The sequence below is a fragment of the Atta colombica genome, unplaced genomic scaffold, assembly GCF_001594045.1.
Source record: "Atta colombica isolate Treedump-2 unplaced genomic scaffold, Acol1.0 scaffold81, whole genome shotgun sequence".
In the NCBI taxonomy this organism is placed as follows: Eukaryota; Metazoa; Arthropoda; class Insecta; order Hymenoptera; family Formicidae; genus Atta; species Atta colombica.
The window spans coordinates 106315-116197 of NW_017259574.1; positions in this window are offsets into that span (position 1 = coordinate 106315).

Genomic DNA, 9883 nt, shown 5'->3' on the forward strand with positions numbered 1-9883 from the left:
CATTTTACATCTTTTGCGTAGCTAGGCGTAGTTATTTTTTTGTTTCACAACGCAGTTCTATGCCACAGTCGTAGAAGTAGAAAAGCGTATTTTTTGGCGTACTTTGGCGTACATAGAAATTTTTCGCCAGGACTTCTATGGGTGTCACGTTAGATACAAAGGCTATCAATTGCGAAATGGAGCAGTATTCACAGTCTGTTTTTATTTTAAAATTGTCCTAAATAATGTCTTAAGATATTAATATAGTTCTCGGATTGACTTATGACAACTTAAGATTGTACTTAAGACAGTCTTAAATGCAAGAATCGATGTGAATACTGATCTATTTCGCATCGTGAAATTGGACTTTCCTTGTTTAACACTTTTCCTTGTTTTAGGTTTCCCTTTCTATAGAAAGAGAATCTAAGTTGCATTATGATGTGTGTAAAACAAGGAAAATTCAATATCAATTTCATAATGCGAAACAGGTGTATAAAAAAAATACTTTGTCTCTTAAGCAACATTTATAGAAAGAGATGGTGGAGATTTAAAGAGAGAGAGAGAGAGAGAGAGAGAGAGAGAGAGAGAGAGAGAGACACTCGCAATTGAGCACTATCTCTTCCATGATAATTAAGAAAGACTGATGTAATTGGTAAGTGTGAGGTGCTTGCGCGCGCGCGCGTGTGTGTGTGTATATGTATACGTGCGTGCGTGTGTGTGTGTATGATTTTAAATATTGCTTCACCACTGCATCGCTGTCTTACAAGGAAAGTTAGGCAACTCAAAAATTCAGAAAATTCTGAAACATTGTGTGCAAATAGAGTAATTTCTCCATAACACAAAACTATTTTTTGTTCGTGCGGAATTATTGACATAATATCATACATTCCTTTATGTATATCATAAAAATATTTGACTGATTTTAGGTTTGATATATTGTTATTATTACTATTGCTGTTGTTGTTATTATTAATATATAAATTCTCATATTTTAATATTTGCTGCTGTATTGATACTGTGTTGATGGATTGTATTGTATTTGCCATTTGACACTATTTCGTGCAGCCAACGCGAGACGAATACGGAACGCGTATACATAGGTATTTTCGTTCATATTTGAAAAATGATTCTTCGGAACATAATTATAATATTCATATTTTCTGCATCAAATGCTCTTTGATTTGTGTTATATCAAAATTAAAAACATTTTTTAAATAAGAGTGTGGGGAAATTAAATAAATAATTTTAAAAAAATTTTTTTTATTGTAGTCCTAAAGTACTCTTAAAATACCATTCAAATTTTATTCCGGAAATTTATTTGTATCTCTAGTTTCGATGATATTTGAAAGAAAAAAAGAAAAGAAAAAAATCAATTTTTTTCAAAAAGGTGTTTCACTTCCTAAAACTGTAATTCCGCACAAACAAAAAATAGTTTTGTGGTACGGCTGAACTACTTTACTTGTATACAAAGTTTCAGAATTTTTTGAGTTGCCTAGTGTTCCTTATTAGTTCCGGTTTTTTGGTAGGCTTTATAACAGCAGTTTTACTGATACTTAACTATTTGCAAGCTGCTTTAGTCTATTGTACTTTATGTTCATGTCTATTATTTTGTTAACACGCAATCTTATCCATAGAGCTATAAACTAAATTAAATTTAAAAAAAATATTTTAGACAGATTAACTTTAATGCTAACATTATTATAATATAATTCTTTTTCTCATATTTTCTGTACACATTGTAATAACAATTATTTACTCAAATATTAGGTGTACAACTTTGCTTCCGCCGTTTTCCTATAGATGGCTTTAGCGGTAAGTGATGGTCGAAATAAATAGATCATAAACGTCATACAATAAACTTGGGCATTTGTCAACATAACCCCATAGAAACATTAGTCGATTTGTGTCTGCATCATAAAGTTATTCTCGATTGAAAATGTCAGTTTACGAGCCAAATTCTCATCATTTGCGGGAGGTTTTAATTTTTTGCTTCAATATGAAGAAATCTGCGGCTGAGGCTCATCGAATGCTCTCAAATACTTATGATGAGCTATTAGTGAAAGAACGTGTCGTGAGTGGTTTCAACGCTTCAAGAATGGTGATTTTGACGTCGAAGACCGGCATAGTGATGGAAGAGAGAAGGTTTTCGAAGATGCAGAATTGGAGGCATTACTTGAGCAAGACTCGTGTCAAAATCAAGAAGAATTGGCACGATCATTGGGAGTGACTCAACAAGCCATTTCAAAACGCCACAAAGCCATGGGAATGATTCAGAAGCAAGGAAATTGGGTGCCGTACGAATTGAAGCCGAGAGATGTAGAACGGCGTTTGTTTGCTTGTGAACAGCTGCTTGAAAGGCAAAGACGGAAGGGATTTCTGCATCGCATTGTGACTGATGAAAAATGGATTCATTACGATAATCCCAAGCGCAGAAAATCATGGGGAGTTCCCGGCCATGCTTCCACGTCGACGGCCAAACCGAATATTCACGGCTCCAAGGTCATGCTCTGTATTTGATGGGACCAGCTCGGCGTAGTGTATTATGAACTGTTAAAACCGACTGAAACAATCACAGGCGATCGGTATCGAACGCAATTGATGCGTTTGAGCTGATCAAACAAACGGCCGCAATACAACGAGAGACACGATAAAATGATTTTGCAGCATGACAATGCTCGACCCCATGTTGCGAAAGTGGTCAAGACATACTTGGAAACGTTGAAATGGGAAGTCCTACCCTACCCGCCGTATTCTCCAGACGTTGCTCCCTCTGACTATCACTTGTTTCGATCAATGGCACACGGCCTGGCTGACCAGCACTTCCGGTCTTATGAAGAAGTAAAAATTGGATCGATTCGTGGATAGCCTCAAAAGATGACCAGTTTTTTCGACGCGGGATTTGTACGCTACCCGAAAAATGGGAGAAAGTAGTGGCCAGCGATGGACAATACTTTGAATCATAAATGTATAACCAGTTTTTTACAATAAAACCTCGAATTTCAGAAAAAAACGGCGGAAGCAAAATTGTACATCTAATATAAAATATAAAATAATAATAATTTTTTTCTATGTCGCATAAACGATCAATATGATTTTTTTAAAGGAATTAAAAATGTGCTTACATAAACTTGCTATAATAGACGACACGTTGGAAGCTGTCGGAGCGCCAAAGGCTACAAAACTGGATAATTCGAATGATAATCGTGGATTATGATAATAATGGATTGTATACATTTTCCAGCGATTAGCATTTATTTATTTTTTTATGTTTTTTGTTTTTAATGATAAATTTCACCGGGTTATTTATTTTGATGAATTCGGTGTTTCTAAAAGGTTATCTGACAAACGTCATTATCTTAAATGCTCTGATTTCTGCTTATCCTTGTTAGTATTATACATGTGTATACATTTACTTTGTAGCTATTTTTATTGACATTGTGCATCAAAATGTTTACAGTGTGAAACACATAAAGACTTTTTGGTAACTTATAAAAAATGGAAGCTATCCATGATCATGACCTTGATATGTTTTCCTGATATGTTTTTCATGATATGTATGTTATTGTCTATACAAAACATGTATATACATTACTTATTTTGAGTTTTAAAAATATACTAAACAACAATTATTTGAAATAAATAATTAATCATTATTTTTCATTGTTAAATATTTATAAGAGATAAGCATTTTTAAAAAACGCTGCGAAGAAAGAAAATATAGTCATGTAATCACACGAATAAACATACGGTCAAAATTTCCATCTCCAACTTGATCTTGACATATAACGTCATAAAGCGACAGCAAGTAACAGTAAAATTGTAACATAAAACTGACAGTAAAATCGTCATAAAGGAGAAATCGATAAAACTAACGGTAAAAAGAAACTACTTACCTCTGGCTGTAAGAAAGAGCCGCGCCGCATGTCGATAAGGAGTTATGATATGATTAAATCAGACTATGCCTCCGCAATAGAACAGGCTTCCATATTCAAAGCATCAAAGAAATGCCTTTCAAAAAATTCGTACAAAAGATCCGTATTAAAGTTTCATCCTTGTGCTCGCAGTGTGCATGCAAATATTTGGACGGCCTCGGAGGCGCAATTGTAATAAAACTTGTTTCTACTATGAAATTTGTATGCTCTTCCCAAATGTCTCCGCGATTCGTCTTTGATGCATTAATGTCCATGAAGAGATGAGCATGAGTGATGTAACTTCACAGTTTCAAATTGGAATATGACGAAGTGACGTGATGTGATGTTTGAAATTCACTGTTGGAGATTTTCAGCGAGTTTTGTGCGTTTTAGTCAAGGAAATATTTAAAAAAAAGTGATTGGAATTGGAAATTTACACTTTTCGTATAAAAATGAATGTTAAGATAAACAAGTGACCGGATGTATTCTGTAAAAAAATCCGGATATTAACACAAAATTAATTTATTTATATTATTATTTAGGGATGCTCCGCATATATGTTAAGGGATACAGAATATCAGATATCCGTCGTCAAATTCTTTTTGAATATCCAATTATCCAATCAAATTTTCCGGATATCTGGAAAGAGACTTCCAAAGAAAAAAAATAATAGCATAGTCCTAAGATGTTTTAACAAAAAGTCTTTTAAGGGGGTCTACATTTGAGAGTCGATTTTAAAGACATTCTTTGAGAATTTTTTTTAATAAATAAAAATTTAGATATAGTAAAAAACTAATATAAGTCTAGAAAGTGCTTACAATATACATATAAAAAAATATATTTTTTGTAGTTCTAATTTTTTACACAATAATAATAAGATGGCCTTGAAATTAGGCTGCGAATATGGTCAAACGATCAAGATACAGGTCACATTGGTCTGATAGCAAAAGTAAAGCTTTTCCTTATAATGAATGGACTTGTAATTCTCACCCGAACTAGAACTAGAACAACCAACTAGAATAATTAATATCATATTTTTTATTATATAATTTATTATATAATTAATAGCATATTTTTAAAATGACAACAGTTTGAAAAAATAATTCGAATTTTTCTCATGTTTTTCCTTTTATTTGACCTTCAAAAAAATAGAAAAAATTAACATAAACTATTAATTCTAGTATGGGCGATAATGACATGTTTTTTGAGTATAATTGTAAAAGTAGAGGTCAGTCGGACTTTCACTTTTTTTAGAATCATAATGATCATATGTATTCGAAAATATCAGGCACGGATGGGACGATTGGGAAGTTGGGAAAAATCCCGAAGGGCCAGTCGAATTCGGGCCGATCTAGACCAGCTCGAGACGGAATAGCGCGAAGCGCGAATGTTAATATCTAAATCATCGTAGCCGCTCCGAATCCGAACGCTACTGTCCGCACACCGGCACACTCCACGATCCATATAGGTTATAATTTATTTTTAATAAACACATTAATAGTAAATAAAGTTTATTTATAAATTTCGCGTTGTTTTCTTTTTGAGAGCGCATACTTCTGAAAACTAGAAAGCCTATAATAAGAGAATCGCCAATAAGATTCATCACGTGATCTGAATCGTGCTCTCACCATGTGATCTCTTGATTGGCTCGTGGCGTATGGGCTCGAAAAGATTAAAGCGATAATGACAAGAAGATAAAAAAGCTGCAACTTGTGTCACTGTCATTCTAATCTTTTCTGAGCGCCATTTGCCTCAAGCCACTTGAATAGTCGTGAACAGTCTGGCATCACACATTGCAATCGTCCCGTCTCAACCAACCTCCATTCCACTGGTCTCCACTTACCGTCTTCACTTACAGTTGACACACTCGATACTTTCGCTCTCTATTTTATTTTTGTTAAGGTCATTTATTGTTAACATATTTTTGTTAAGTCAAACTGTTTCAATAGTATGAACAAAAATAAAGGAAGGCTCTAAAACCAAAGCCAAAGATGGTGCTGAGAAAGAAAGAGGGAGAAGAAAGCGAAGAATGTAAAAATCATATAAAACATTAACAAATATGTTTTCTAAAACCCAATCTCTGAAAATGAGAAAAATTCCTTTGATATATAATACCTTAGAATACTGCTAGAGTTGAAAAGAGCAAAGAAGCTAACGAGGAAATAGGATATGATATTAATGATTCTTTTAAAGAAATAAGTTCCGATAGCGAAAAAGGAAGAGGTTTCGGAGGAAGTAGAAAAAATTCTACATGAGTCAGATTTAGATGACTATAACTTTTTTTTAAAAGCCCGGATTCTACGGAACTGTTTTTTAAAAGCTCAAAAAAAGCTTTATTCTGTATTCAGTGTGTTTGGCATTTGAGAACAGAGAAACAAGCAGCTTTAATTCCAAATATGGCATGAAGGATTAGAAACATATGCATCAGAGAATCTTTGCATCTATAAACACGAACAAACAACGATACATGGAAATAATTGTGATTCATATTTTATGCATTTTAAAAATAAGATCATAGATAAGTTATTATTTAATCAGTATGTCCATAAGCGCAATCAACAAGTTACAATCAATAAATATTAGATATTATTATTAACGTCATCAATTCATTGATAAGACAGGCCTTTCTTAGAGGAAATTTTAATGACTGCAAAATGAGCTGCTTCGTTAGAAAATGAAAATATAGACCATGGAAATTTCCTAGAAGAAATTATCTTATTATCTAAATATGACACGATTTTAAAAAAACATCTGAATATAATCATCGAATGCAGCAAAAAAGCACATGAAAAAGGAAACACAATGAACTAGCAATTTTTTAACATTTCTATCAAAAACAACATTAAATTCAATAATTTCTATTATAATGAAAATGATGAAAAGAAAAATGTCAGCAGAAATATTAGAAGCCAGAATGTTCTTCATTGAAATAGATTCTATGCAAGATATTTCCACAAGAGAGCAATATTCGATTGTGATAATGCAATGAAATATATTACATATTGTTTAAAATGTATTATATATTGTAATATTCAAATTCCACTCATTTAATTTATTGCAGGTATGTGTATATGGGAAATATTATCGAACGATTATTTTCTGTGGTCCAATGTGTTGACATAACTAGAAAAGGTTTTGAAACTATCATATTAAACGTACTACAAAGCAATTTATAAGCAATGATTTAAATCCCCAAAATTATATTGCAAATTCAACAGACGGTGCGGCTAATATGCAAAGCGAATACAACGGCTTTTCTACGAAAAATGCAAATTCACAACTCAGATCATGTACATATTTAGTGTTATAGCCATATTTTAAACCTAGTGCTTTGTGATGTGCTGAAAGCAAACATCAAGGTTACTTCATTTTTTTCATTATTAAATTCGATATCCTCCTTTTTTTAAAGAATCGTATGAACATTGGGAATTCAGTTCTAATGATCTCAAACATAAGAAGATATAGAGTATTAGCGCAACTCGTTGGTGGATCAAGGAAACAGCATTAAAAAATGTTTGAAGAGCTTAATAAACCCAAAAATAGTTTATATGTTGATGTCATTGACGCTTTACAAAGAATTGAAAATAACATTAATCCTGAAGCCAAAATTATAGCTAAAAATCATAAAGATGGTCTACTGAAATACGAGAATATAATAACAGTGCAAATATTTTAAAAAATTTTTAGTATAACTGGTCCTCTATCAAGATATTTGCAGACCAAAGATTTAGATTTACTTAAATCTAATCATATGATTGAGACTGCTATTAAGCAACTTAGGTCGATCTCCAGAGAGACTTTATCTCTATCCAAGAAGCAACAAAAGTATTTATAGAATGGGCTAAATCAGAATTCTATTCAAGAAATATATTATATATGCAGACATTCAAGAATAATTCTTTGAAATGCATCGAAGAAGTGTAAAAAATTTTTTGACAAAAAAGCATCTGACGAACGATTGCAAACTGCAGAAGAAAAATTTTAAATATCTACGTTCAATGTATTAATGGATACATTGAAGCTATGAGCAAAAGATTTTTAAAAAATATGGATACATGCAGGGATCTAACAATATTAGACCCTAATCATTTTGAAGAAATATGTAAGAAAAATTTACCAGATAACGCATGAATTATTTGTCCGCAAAAATAATAAAGTACAATTCTTCTGCAATTTCTTCAAAATTAAAAGAGAAACTTGTAAGTTTTGTAACAAACTGGAAAAAATTTAAATTAACTTTAGAAGATACGTATAAAAATAAATTATGATCCAGATTTAGATGACACGGTTAATACTGATAATTTAGACTATGTAGAGATTCATGATACTGAAATTTGTAGTATGGAAAAAGGAAAAAATACTTACAAGAGTTGCAAAAATTGTGCAAGATGCTGCTATGCAATAATTTTAAAGTACAACAGTATTTCAGGGAGTATATTCTGCACTTGCTACAGCATATCTTTTAACATTTCCAATATCACAAGTAGAATGTGAGAAATCATTCTTAATTCTTAAATACATAAAAAATAGATTAAGAGTAAATTGACGAATAACCGACTGGAATCTTTTATGATTATAAACATAGAAAAATTAATTTTAAATGAAATTGATAATCATGAAGTTATTAACAGTCTGGCAGTGCAAAATACTTTACTAAAAAAAGCTTTAATTTATTAAATTGTGGCAATACTTTAATAACAAATTTTCTGTTTTTGTTCCTTATTTATATTAAAATTTATTTTAATTTTGTGATATAGTACTAAAGAGAAAAGTCTATTTTGTTTATTTATTAATAGATGTTCCTTTTTAATATATTATGGAATTTTGTTTCCCCTCTCTCTTCCTTACAAGAGATCAGGGCCGGCCGAATTTGATAGTTTCCCAGACCGGAAATTATATTCCATCTGTCCCTGGAAAACACGGTTTCGAGAAAAAGGCAAATCAAGTTTTGAAATATTTGAGTACAAGTACCGCTCCGTTTTTAATTAGAAACGAAAGTGACGCTCAGAAGGGAACGAAATTTTGCTCTATTGAAAAGAAATGTTCTAGAATGATTTTGAAAGGTTAAATATAAATAATGGCGGTTATATCAATTGGTTGATGCGCGCAATTTGAATCGATCTAGCGACCCCACACCATATCATTTTATCTATCTGAACAATTTTCTTTTCTCCTAAAAATCATTTTTGTGGGATATTCTTGAAACTGTAAGTTTTCAAAAACAGCAAAAATAATTGACATTTTTTACCTCTAAAACTTAAAATTTCCCTTAATAAAATACATTTGTTTAATGCTTTTAGCAATTGTTTAGCAATTTTGTTTAACATTTCTTAGCTTACTGATTGAAAAGTTGTTATTTTTTGTAAGGCGCGTAGTTTTCTGATGACTTTCTTTAACTGTAAACGAATTATAGTTTAAAACGATTAAAATCGAATTATAAATTTTAAACAAAACTCATTTTGAAATTCTGTTCCTCATATATAATATATATAAATAACGTGGGTCGTTTGATAAGTTTGGTAAATTTCCATGAAATGGCGCTACAATCCATTTGATGACGCGACATCTCGAAAGATCCACTCTTCGAACCCCTTCATGCCAAATAGCAGCCAGAAAGGACGCATAGTTCACGTTTGGTAATCATTTGAAGTAGGCTGTCTCAAAGTCTGCAAAATACTCATTGACGACAATGACTTCCTCATTTGACGAGAATTTCTTCCCACCGAGCCAAGTTTTTAAGTTTGGGAACAGAACAAAGTCACACGGGGCCAAATCGGGAGAATAGGGTGGATGAGGAATCAATTCATAGCCTAATAGTTTTGTCATTGCAACGGTCGACTTGTGGGACGGCGCGTTGTCTTGATGGAAGAGCACTTTTTTGCGCGTCAATCTCGCTTCAAATGACATTTCATGGAAATTTAAAAATTTATCAAACGACCCACGTATATATACATGTATATATATATATACATATATATATATACACACATATA